The sequence below is a fragment of the Chroicocephalus ridibundus genome, chromosome Z (assembly GCF_963924245.1).
Source record: "Chroicocephalus ridibundus chromosome Z, bChrRid1.1, whole genome shotgun sequence".
NCBI classification, from domain to species: Eukaryota; Metazoa; Chordata; class Aves; order Charadriiformes; family Laridae; genus Chroicocephalus; species Chroicocephalus ridibundus.
The window spans coordinates 43,047,282-43,060,705 of record NC_086316.1 but is presented as its reverse complement, the minus strand read 5'-3'; positions in this window follow the sequence as shown (position 1 = coordinate 43,060,705).

Below are 13,424 nucleotides of genomic sequence, written 5' to 3'. Positions count from 1 at the left end.
TCTGGAACTCAGTGCCTTGAGTGCCTGGTTTTCATTACTGGGGATAATCCTTATAGTATTTCTTCAGCCTCACAGAAAATAAAATTAAATGTCTAACACTTTTGCCTATTTTTTCCAATACCTGTGTCTCATTGTGATCTCAGAACTCCCCTCTGGTATGAGATAACACATACTCAGGGTCTTTCAGGTGATGAAATGAATGATTTACAAAGTCTAGGATTACTCCAAGGCATACATTTTGTATTCACACTCATCCTTGCCTAGAGGTCTTTAAATAGCAAATAGCCAACCTCTTCTTTCATCAATACAGCAACAATACTCGCTCCTAATTTCAGACACAGCTTTTCTTCAGAAATTGCCTCAATTTTAAGACAGAAGTAAAAACTATTCTGCCAAGATTGCTTGCCTTCATATGGAGTGTCCCTCAAATTACAGTATATGTTCTTTTGCTTGTACACTAAGAGAAATATTTTGAAGGCTGTGTGTATTGGTGGTCCCTGATGACAACTGCCATAAAAAAATCATTAAGATGGGTAGGATGTCATTCCTGTAGTTTGCTATGATGTTTATAACATACTGTAGTTTAGAAAATACACTATGGAATATTGTCTGGTGTTCTATTTCAGCAAAGTAAGATGTTTTTACTGAACAAAACTGGCAAGAGGAAATCTTTGCATTCAGATGAGCTAGATTAGCACCTCCGTTTCCCAAGTTACATCTAGTTGCCTCTGCTTGTTTTTAGAGGATTTGCCATGACACAAAAGTAGGGTAATTCGTTGTTGAGTCAGGCCTTTTGTCTTACTGTATCTTTTGTGAGTGCACAGTTTTTAGCGCCATTATTGTAAGACAAAGAGATACTGACACTGTCGATAAAGATAGCTCTGCAGGCTCAGCACAACCTGATTTACTCCAGTGCCTCAGGCCTCTATTAAGAACACTCCAGTGTTATTCTTGTGTTACATCTGGCAGACTACTCTTATTATTTTCTTTGTTTTCCTTTAAGCAGCGGGTCAAAACGCTGCTGTATTTCCTTATCACTTTGCATTTCTCAATGTTGTCACACTCCTCAGTCAAAAAGCACGCAAAACCTCAAAAGAATCCACCTCCTTGGACTGAGATTGAGTTTAAAGGTCAAATGGTCAATTATGTGCCTGCAACAACCTATAGGGCAATTCTCCAGTTAGGTCCATTCAGTTTTGCAGGGTCTGGAATCCAGCAGGGCCAACGTACACCACATAAGTAAAAAGCTAAAGGGTGTTCTGAGAGATAGGAATTTGTCTTCTACAAAGGGAAGACACCCAAGAGATGGCATGGGAAAGGGAGCGGACTTTATTGAGATATGAAATGTTCCTTCATTTTTGCCACCACTACCCCAGAAAGACAGTAATTTTTTTAAAAGCAGGAAAAATTCTTTAAAATTCTCTTTTAACAAAATGACAAACAACCGTGGACCCAGTCCTATATTTACGTAAACATGGAAATGACTTGAAAAAGAAGTGTTAGGTCACAGGTTTGGAAATTACAACATTGGGTATTGTGATTTTGGGCATCAGTAGGGTAGAAGATTAGAATATGAGCATGCCAGTGAAAGTCTGTTCCTTACAGTAGAGTTTCTAGTGCTTTACTTAATGTGATTTTAGATGTGCCAAGTATTGGTACTTCCAGCAATTTTCTCTTGGGAGACCATTCTGCCACCTAATAATTATCACTCTGAGGCAAACTGTCTCTTTGCTCTTCCTTGCCCTTGCCAACTGAATGGTATCTAGTAACGCACTTGAGCCAGCTCTGTGTTCTGTGTTCAGGTCTCTTTGTAGATCTTCAAAGATACTCTTGATTTTGTAAAGTCCCCTTGTTTTTAGGCTCAAGTAGGAGGTATTTCCAATATTTTACTTTACTTTTCTTTCCCCAGAATATGCACTATTCACCATTTTCCAAGTCCTCTTGCATGGCAATTGAACAGCCTGCTCAGTTTAACTGAGTCACCAGCACGGGTAATGCTCAGGATGTGCAGACGATTTTGTTAATGCACATGGTGACTACACAAAACCATTGTATCTTAGGAAGTGGAAGAAATCCCATCCATTTTAATAAGGAAGACCCCATTTTTTACACTTTTTTACAAATTTTTAAGCAGGACATTGGTCTTCACGTGCCTCTGTGAATTCTCAGGAATCATCCCAGGTGTTCAAGAACAGGAACTTAATTCAAAAGCAAGAACAGTCAAAACACATTTTCATGGATGCTGCTTTGCTTGCAGAAGCGTGTGATTTCTGTTTTGTCAGCTTTGAAGTGTTTGCATTCTTGTGCTTATGGTCTGCATTTCTGGGTCGACAGAAATAATACACTTAGTGAGTTGATCTTAGATAGTTTTTACTAAATACTAGCTGCACCAGTGTCTTCTGGTATAGTGCTGCCACACTAATTATCTCAATGTCATAAATGTATTACATAGGCTTCTCAGATTATAAAGGTTTATATGCTTGGGAAAAATAATCTAATGGGTATATCTTATTGTAATGAAATGTGTTTTACAGATTTATCATAACAATAATCTACTAATAACTGAATTACACTCATTTTATTATACCATCACTTATATATCATTTGTGCCACCACTGCTTACATTTACTTCTTATGCATCTTGCCTTTAAAATGAAACACAACTTTTAGAAATCCAGGTACAACTGAGGAAGCAAGGCAAACAACTTCTTTTATCATCAGGTTGAAAAAAGAACAGCAAACATTAGGCAATCCTACAAGATTTTAAACCCTCATGAAATTTGCATGTCATCTTAATGATGATATAACCTTTGCCTATCATCTTACTGATCATACCCTTATATTTCCTTTCTTGCTTTTCAGAATTGTGACACTTTTCCACACGAGGCTGAGTCTGTGTTGGCCTGCCAAGTCAAATGAGCTCCTGAAGCGATAACTGAAAATCAGAGTTTTGACGATAATGATCTGAAAAGATTTTTTGGCATTCAGCTATACAAAATATGTTGTGCAAACTCAGTCCCAGATTTTCATTAGTTCTCTCACCACATAGAAAGTTACATTGGAGGTGCAATGAACTTTCATGTGCCCAGATTTATCAAACCACAGTAATTACCACCCATGTACTTGAGTCTTTTGACCCACACTCTGTGGTCAATTAATAAATTGACAATCTGTTAGGTTGTTTCACACTGGAATTGAGTAAGGATGACAAGGAGAGGGCCCTACATCAGTGGTTTCCTTTCAAAGTACACTTAAATACCATAAAATCCACAATCAATGGCAACGCACACACATGTTTAACACAGCTTTTAACCTTTTAACCGTCAAGCCATCTGCCTTTCAAGAAATATTGCTCTTAGTTCAAACAGCAAAGCAAGAGATTGTATACACCCTACAATGTTTATGTTTTATGTCTAGAATCTGAAGGTGAGTGAAGCCCTGGGAATCTCTTCAACTACTCCACGACCTCTCAGGTGAAAAACTGTAGTGAACTGTAGTGACTACTATGCAAGAGCCATCCCATGAAACAAACCCAGTCAAGACACAATAAATAGCGATGGGAAGGAAGACTAAACTGGGTCTCAGTGAATTCTCCTGAGCCTTCCCAGCAGAGCTAATGTGGGTATATACACAACATGAAGTAGGATGAGAGACCCTTTTCCTTAAAGAAGGGATGGAAAAAAAATCACTGCTGTTTTTCAATATAAGTACCCTACCCTCCCAGCCTATTCACACAAGCAGCAGCAGCAAAGCCAGAGACACTTGTCCCAGGCTTGGAAGAAGTCCTGTAGCTGCAGCAAGATTTAGACTGGCTCAGCAACTGGGGATGACAAAAGTGAAAGAGAGAGTACATCCAAGTGTGAGTAACCTGTATCTATACCAAAGGGAAAAAACAGTACGTAAATTGGGTTTGGCCATGTGTGAACCATGACTATAGAAAGTTATTCTTAGCTACAAAATACCTGGGGAATCCCTGGCTTACATGACTGCACAAAACTCTGATGAGGCACAGTTGTGAGCCAGGAAGAAGAGTACTGTACTGCACAGGAGGTGTCTTGTCCTGACTATAGGAGCCGTAAGAAAATGCCATACTACAAGAACCATGGGATTTTGAACAATGGTGGGGTTGGTACAGGGGGAGAAAGAATTACTGCAGTAGGTAAATGAATCAAGCAGGAATGGGCTGCAAGGATACGAGCTTTAGGGCTAGTTGTTGGACGTGGATTTCTGAACTGGCTTTGCTTCCTGAAGGTATATAATGTCTTCAGCTATTCATCAGGAGAGGGTGAAGGATTTGAGTAGCTGGGATTCAGTAGAAAAAAATCCAGTCATTTAGTTCAAAAGCATCAGAGCCCCCAGCAGCAGATACAAAAAGGGGGCTGAATTCAAGGTGGGGGGTTGTATCTCAGGAAAGAGACACTGTTTTTGTTGAACAGCTACACAGTTGGCAAAGTAGTTCCACCACATGTAGATATGCTGAAGAAATAATGTTCTGTTTGAATCAAGATGAAAACTAAGTGTTATTAGCTATTAGTCAATGAAATTAACCTTGTACATATCCAAACTGCATTGGAATACGACACATTTGAAATTGCTGAGGATTTTGCTCACTGTTTTTTTCTGGATAACGTCCTTCCAAAACTTTTATATTCCATTGACAAAAATAAGGGATGGACAAGGCTTGTAATCCAGAAATGTCTTTTAGCAGGATAGTATGATCAAGGAGTCAAGGTAGTGCTTGCCGTCTCTAAATATTTACAGGAACATCAACAGATTTCCCCAATGGATCACTCAAAGACAGAAATCCCTCTATAATTAGCATCCACTTAAATAGACGTATCTGGAACAGAAACTTGCAGTCAGTAAAAAAACTGGCACTTTCAGGACATGATCCATCTGACCTATTCAACTTTACTGTAGGATGAGATATGTCAGGCATTGTCCATGTCTCCTTATTAAATATAAAAGGACCATAGAGTGATGTGAATGTCTACACGTACTCAGATGAATCCTGCCACTAAAACCCGTCTCTGTTGCTAAGGAAAATGTGCCTCCTTCAGAAGATTAACATTCTTCAGGAGGGTCTTCAAAACCAGGTTAAAACAGGCACAGCTAAGAAAGGCTGTGTTTGTTTGATATCAACAGGTTTAAAACTTCTGGCTTTCTTTTCGCTTCTTTTCTAGGTGCGGGACCAAATTTCTGACAAAATCAGAGAATTCTTGCTGCAGAGGCAAGGCAAAGAGGAGTACCCAGAGGTACTTGTGAGGAATATGTTAAACCTGTGTAATGCAGACTTCATCTCTCAGGTGTGGAGAGCAAGGCATCCACAGTAGGCTTTCCCTTTCCCTGTCTCACAGAGTGAGTTCGTCTCCTGTTATTTCATATGCTTGTTTCTTCAGCTGGGACGGACTGAAATACCTAAAAAGTTTAAGAGAAGGCCTATGATGTGAGTGAGGTGTGGTACCTGACAGTAGAGGTCCAGGAAGAAAGAGAATCCATTAAGAGGTACTTCTGACAGGAACAGATCACAAAGACCATTACCCATGTAAATGACAAGGAAAAGCACCAGCATCTGAAGAGAGAAGGTGCTCTTCATGTAGGATGAATAACAAAACTGCAAATGATGGAGGAAAAATAAGTTTAAAAGCTTTACTTTGTCACCGTCAATAGAAGGTCCTGAATTTCCTCTGCAATTTGCCACCAGTGTGAAGTTTCTGCACGCGCCATTTGGAATGAGTGAAACATCCTAAGATGCAGAGATCCAGCCAAAAAGCTGGAGCAGCTGTGTGACTAAGGGGAAAGCAGTGCTTGGAAGGGCAATTGGGGCTGGCTCATGGCAGGTTCTCAGAAATCTGTTGAGTTAAATCTGCTAGGGGGCAAAGAAAGACTAAGCCATCACTCTTGGCTTATGCAAAATTACAGTTTAACCCAAAGACCAATGAACTCCGGGAAACATTGATGATGGACAGGCGAACATTTGGATCATGCCCTTTAAAAAAGGAATGCAGTTAACTGGAATGTAGATTTTGATTTTAAGCTTTGAAAGTGTTAGCATAAACCATGGCAAAAGAAAGCAAGCCTTAATCTTCAATTTGCACTGACAGAAGTGACTAAGGAGGAACCATCCCTTTCCTTCCCTCTCTCCTTTTTTGCTCTGTAATTCTTGGGTGAAATATTTAAGTGAAAAATACATTTAGTGAAAGTCCATGCATCAACATCCAACGTAGGAAAAAAAAAAAAGCAAAGGAGAAGCAAACATAATCAAGTATTTGGGCATGAATACATGAATAGAGTACGTTAATGAGAATTTTCAAACATTTAAAAAATACAATCCCTAAAAAAACCTCAAGCAAATTCCACTGAAAGTAGGTATAAACTTCTGCTGCATTATCAGTTCAGGCTAACAGATGGAACATAAGGCCAAGGCAAAAATGTACAACTCAAACAGCATTTAACTGCTGAGGACTAAGCTGTGCAGGATAGATAAGCTTCAGTTAAGGCAATAGGAATCTTTCACTGACTTAGCTTCAGGAGCTAAGCCATAAAGTGAATTCACCTTAAATGAATGTGATTATTGTTAACACAATACACTGCTTCCTGCACTGAGTTGCACGTAATGTGCTTCACGCTTATTGCCCATCTGCCTGGGGAAGGCAGCTAGACCTTACCTTAGCTAGAGGTTTTGAGAAGGTACCAAAAAATCAGTACCAAAGGTACTGAGATTAGCTTCTGCTAACACTTTCAAAACCCAAATGTTCTCAGACTGTGAATTTTTATGACATTCTCTGTGAACAGAAGGGTAACTATCAGGTCTTTCTTTGATCCAGATGTTGCCAGAAGACAACATTGCTTGTTTGAACTCCAGAAAACTGACACCAAATGGTGCTTCTTTCTTAGCTGGACATGACGTGTGAAGGACCAATGTTATCTGAATCTTGTGAAAAGGATTAAGAACTGATGATGATGGTACAGCTTAAAATGTCTCCTGCTCAGTGTGGTTGCTGTGGGAAACCAAGTGGAAGTACCATAGAAACTAGAAGAACATTATGTAAGAGAATCCTTTGTGCCCTGTGACCAAATCTGGGTGGTATTGGGAGGAAAAGGCTCCAGAGGAGATGGAGAAAAGATCACAACATATCGGTAGCCAGCAAAGGCTGCAGGAGCCACAGAAAATAATCAGCAAGGGAGTGGTTTTACTCAGAGTTGAGGCGGGAAGAGAGAGAGCAGGGTGGAAAATGTATAAATCAAAGGGATCTGCATAGCTTCCACTCTAGACTAAATCCTGAAATTAAACTTGAACAGTTTGATACAAGCAGCAAACTTGGCAACATGTTTTCTCAAGTAAGGCCAGAGGGGGGTAAGGAAGTTTGTCAACATCAAGAGATGATTTCATAAACAGGGGACAAGACAGACATTTCCTGAGACTACAGTAGTTTACAGTTCTGTAAAGAAGTTAGCTGGTCTTTTGTGAAAATTATTCTGTTTTCCTCTCGCTCAGTCTTAAAAATAGTTAGTATTGTGTAATGTCTTCTATTCTCTAGAAGCTATCCAAGCACCTGTAGAACAGAACATCAGTAGATAGGCAGCCAAAAAGGAAACAGAAACTGCTAAAAGGTAATATATTTACATAGTATCATCTCTAGTACCAATATTTTTTATTTAGCAAAAGAAAAAAAAAAAAAGAATGCTCCAATATACATGATTTTCAGATGGAAGGACATTAGATTTACCAAGCCATTCACAGTATATTATCCATAAGATAAGTGGAAGAATTACCCCCACTTACAGCTGCGGTACCAATTACCAGGATCTCTCAGTCCTAAGTCAATCAGTCGGAAACAATTGATTTCTGACCTTCTAGGTCTCTACGAGTTTGACTGCTTATCTCTGGTCATGGCTGTTATCTATGTCACTGTGAGAAGAGGCACACTTGGACATCATCAGTAGTTTTGGAACAGAATTACTGTGTCCTGCCAGTGCCTTCAATAGTAAGCATTACTGTGCAAGAAATATTTTGCCTTGGAGAAATGGGCCATAAAATGAGATTTGACTTCCATGACAAGTGTATCTGCATCATAAATGAAATAATTTCTATCTTGAGCAATAAACTACAGACCTCTCTTGCTCCAGGTCAGTGTATTTCATATGGCGTAGAAGGACAAGGAGTCAAAAATGATGTTCACCTCTCAATTGAAATGATCTTAACTCCATAATCATGAGCAATGCACAACTGTGGTAAGCAGCGCATGTGAATGGGGAAAAATAAACAATGAGAGAAGCAGTAACTTCTGACGCCAACTGAAGCAGGCTTGCAATGTTCCAATAGCTAAGTTTTCAGATGATTTATGAAACTTTTATTTAGTGTACTCGAGACTGGGTTTGGGGTACTTTTTTTTTTTTTTCCTTCTTTTTCACTGATTACTGTGAAGGAGGGTTCAGAATATCACCAGCTCATCATGGCCAAGAAATGATTACTGCTTGGACTGCTTTTAAACTGGGAGAAAACTGTCAACCGTTCGTCAGATTTTTACTAAGTTGACATTTGGCACCTATTGAACCCTTGTAATCATAAAGACAAGCATGTCTTCCACCACAAAATATGTGTGTGAAAACAGGCACACAGTCAGCTGAACTGAGGGAGAAACAGTTTCTGTGAACTGAGCAAGCCCATGTGTTTGATACAAACTTAGCTTGAACAGATACCCTTTGACAAAATCAGCAAAACAGAACATTAGAGCGCATCAACTGCTTTGGGATTCCTGTTGTTGATGCTTTACTGCTGAAGACACCATTTATGTTTGCTGTCAGAAGGTGTCCAGAAGGTGATAAAAGGATAGTGGCAGAATCAACAAGCTGGCCTGCTTGGCTGGCTGCAGAAAGACTCAGAAGAGTTGTGGATAAAACAGACTGAAGTAGGGGTAGGGGCTTGCAGTGACACAGAGAGGAGGCAATCAAGCATGGGGTGGAGGAAGTCATCCTTTTCAACTCCATGTTCCAGTTTTGCCTCCTTCGGGATGGTGTTTGCTCTCATAGCATTACCAGAGACCCACTTGTGAAGTCCTGTCAGCCAGAAAAAAAGAGTGCTGCCTTGGACTTCAGCAGAAAAGGGAGAACCATGCTCCTTACAATCATTACTGTTACTGCTCCCTCAAAAAATACTAACTTCTTTCTATAAATGAGGAGGGGTCTTCCCTTCACCCTATGATGTGATTGCTTATTGATGAAAAGGAAGTAGCGCTGCTCTCATAGCAAACAAACTTGACCAAGGGCTGCCAGGAACTCTATGATTAATACCTCCAGCCATCAGACAGACACAGATGATGGGACGAGAGGCTGGGTTAAAGCCTTGCTGTCATTAGGTCATGGGGAAGGCCACAGCTTTGAAACCCTTTGGGGGTATGAAAAGTGACACTCGGTGGTGTGCACGCTACCCCTGGAAGAGTGATTGCCCTTGTGAGGATGTCCTAGGTAGATATCTCAGGCAACATCGAATTGGACCCAACCATTAGACCCTCAGGCCTTCATTTAATTCCTTGTTTATTAGAAACAAGGTAGTTACCGTTAAATTTTCCTTCCCCCTTCCTCTTTATTCCCTCCTTCCCAAAATAAAGAGGTGTGCTAATTTTCTTGAGCACAAGGTGGCAGGATTCAGCTTCACTTCAAAGCCAATAAAAGCTGAACAGTGCTTGAAACAGATAAGGTAAAAACTCTTCCATTATTCAGGAGTGGAAAATCAGCTATGATGAAGTAGCTAGATAAATCTGCAAACAGGTGGAACACTGGAAATAACAAAAGCCAGCCTAGGACACTCAGACAGTGACTCGTGTTTGGAGGAAATTCAGAAAAGGGCTGTGCAGAAGCTGATTTTTGTTATTGAGGGAGAAGATGTGGGAGCTCAGGGAAGAGAGGCAAGTTCATGTCAGAATAGTTATTAGCCCAGCAGATATTGGAGATTTGAGTTCATGTGCTTGCTCTGGGTCACAGTGCAGCTGTGCCTCTCTGACCACAGTTCTAGCTTGAATGCAAGAAAATCTTCACGGGGAAAGTTTCATGGGAATCAGGTTATTTCTCGAAACACAAAAAGAGCCTGGTAAAATCAGGAGTTCCCATGAGCTGCCCAAGCTCTCCCTCTTGTAACAGCTAAAAATCCCCAAACTGCAAGCAAAATATAAGCAGTTTATTTCTACGCAGCTTTGGTGTTGGTGTCTAAGACTCATCTTTCTGTATGCACTCTGTTGGACAGGATAGGATACCCTAGTACACACACAAATCATGTGGCCCTTACCTTTTCACAGACTCTGTGGTACAGTTTCTTATTCCCACACCTAAATAAAAGTACTCTCACAGGGATTGAGTTTTCAGCTCCTGCCTCTTTTCTGGAACTCTATGTGCACACCTTTTCAGATATTTACTGTAATTTCTATGCTATGATACAAAGACATTTTATGGACGGTGTATGAGTTAAAGATTCAGCGTGATCAAACTCAATTTCAGGACAGCAATTTCAAGAAAACACTTTGAATATTTCAGCATTCTTCAGATTTTGCTTGTAATGTATTCAGATGAATGTGCTCTCATAACTTTCTCTATGGCAGTTAAAAAAATGGGTAAGAAATGTTTATTGCAAGGGAACAGAATCTCTGGGACGTCGTTAATTTGTTTTCACCTACCTAAGGCAAATCTGACTCTATTTCACCTGCTTTGGAGAGATGCTCTACTCACCTGCTCTGAGAAGGCTCTATTGCTCAAGATTCAAACATGAATCTTCCTTGCTGTAAATCAAGTGCATTACTTCTTGTCCTATCCATAGACAAGGAAAGAATTTATTGCCTGTCCCTTTGCATACCCTTTTACATATTTCAGGAGTGTTACTGCATTTCCCTTCAGTCTTCTGTGCACTGAAGAATGACAGTTCTTTCAATCTTGACTCAGAGTTCATCTTTTCTAGCCCTCTGATCACACTCTATAGCTTTGTCATATTTTCAAGTCTTTATTCTAGTTTTACCATGTTCAGGATCATATTTGCTCTCATAGCACTACCAGAAGGTACTTGTCTCTAGTGGTTTAGTTGTGGGTCTGCTTTAAGTAATGGTTCATAGGAAGCATTTGAGCGGTTCTTCCCTACTTTCTTTAATCTGCAAGAAAAAGCATAAAAGAATGATGTTACCGTTATAAATAGAACTTAATTATGTAGAAATTGAGTCACAATTTATCACAAAAATTTTTTTGTACAGCTATTCTTTTGCAAATGTAGAATTAAAAGACTCAAAACATCTAGCTGTGCCTGTTGACAGAACTGCTGTTTCTCTGAGTAGGCCAGCACCGGTATTTCTTGGTGGAGCATTCCCTAGCTTTTGCTTTGGCAACTGTGGTGGCCGTTCACTTTCGGTTTGTTACCCTTCCACATTCTCCTCCCAACCTATTTTGATAAGATACTAATTTTAGGGGGGAAATGTATTTTTAAAAGAACTTGGTATTTTACCAGCATATTTTCACACCTGGTGATTTTTGGCATCGTCATGCAGACATCTACGTGGGTAAGTTACAATCCTCCTAAGAAACGATCACTGTACAACTTAGCAACAGTCTTGTGAGAAGTATCTTTGAGTTGTAGAAAATACAAAGTAGCATCTACCGTAACAGGTAATAATACTCCTTTCCAGTGTGTGCTCTAGTGTTATTTAACACTTACCTGCAGCCTTATGATTTCAAGGTCTTACCTGCAGAACTTTACTCTTCCAACAATATTGAATTATCTAGTTAGCCAGTTTGATCCAACCACATGGTTTTATCTGAAACTTCTTTGACAACATCTCAGTTTCCCAGAATCATACAAAACAGACACATAAGATGTCTGTGAAGTAATAAAGTATAGTATGTGCCCATATACGATTAGACAACTGTGAGCTTATTGTCATAAATCGCTAGGAGAATTATGATGAGTACTTATTGCCTTAAAGAGCTGATGTCTTTGTGTTCATCCAGGAGAGAGAGGCGGGATCAAGCATATGTTTCAAAGTTCTAAGCAGACTTGGCTAGAGAACAACAATGCAGGTTTTGCAGCCACTTACAGGGTTTTGAAACCTGACTTCTGTCCTGCATTAGAAACCTTTCTCAAGGTTTTTTGAAAATGGAATCATATTTCAGTTTATGCTATTAATTTTTCTGTCTTTTTCTCTTAGTCACTTTCCTCCAAATCCTTTAAAAATCCCAAATTATTTTGCCTCTATAAAACTGTTCCATGAAATTTTTATCTTAACTTGCTATCCCCATATAAATATTTCTATTTAGAGAAATATTTTATTGTAAAGCTATTACTGCCCTTTTTCGCAATTTTGTATTACTGGTAGGCAACATGCCTTGCACTTGAATAATATTTTTTATGGTCCTGCCATGTTTTTATGCTGCTTCTTGTGGCTTTGTTATTCCTTCGGACTCTCTTGATATTCCTTACGCTTTATTTAAATGGACAAAGTGCTGAACTTGGTAAGGACAAGATATATTGAGTAGAAGAAATGTATCGCTGTAACAATTTTACTTAAATTTCAAATAAATTTCGTTTAAATATGATAGCATGATTGGCAATATTTTACATTATGTCTCTTCATCTAGTCTTCACTCTTTGCTTTATAGGGAGGTATAAATCAGTGTTTCAGCTAGGTATGGCTATGACTTTCTTAGCAGATGTTCTCTGAAAGCAAAAACAACCCATCCTGTGACTATGCCAGGCCTACGAATACAGCCAGTAGGAACTGGATTTTTCTGTAGCCTGAGCAAACGCAAAAAGAACGGAGTGTGCTTTCAATTAATAAGTGCCATGTCAAATTGATTACTGAGCACTTTCTAAAAGCGTATTGACTACTTGTTCTGTACCTTTGTAATGAAAACTCTGTAACCTTTCTTTCTTTAATTCACCCTGATTTACTCATTTCAAAATACTCAGCTCACATAATTAGATAAGAAAGGACCGCCACCATCTCTGGATGTAATAGCACAGAGGTAAGTAAACAGCCTGCCAACACGAAGCAAGGGCTGCCTGTCATTTACCAGGACAGAAGAAACACCGCCTCAGAAACAGCAAGGGAAGAACATCATTATTAGGCCCAATTTCCCACATCAGCCGCTCTCCGCACCTGCGAATACGCGACACACGTATGTAACACTCCCTGCCTCGACCTCGATGCACGGCAATGGCACCTCCTTGCCCCATCCCCACCCCAAAGCGGGCACTGTCCTGGTCCGTAGGGCGGCCAAGGGTTAATTAGCGCCCCCCCCTCCTCCCCGCGCTAATTGCGGCGGGTCCCCCCCGGGGGCCGGGCGCGGGGTCCCCCCGCGTGGCGCGGTGCATGGCGGCGGCGGGACGCGCGGTGGCGCCGGCGGAGCGCCCAGCTGCGGGCACTGCGGCTGGCTCCGCGCACCGGCAC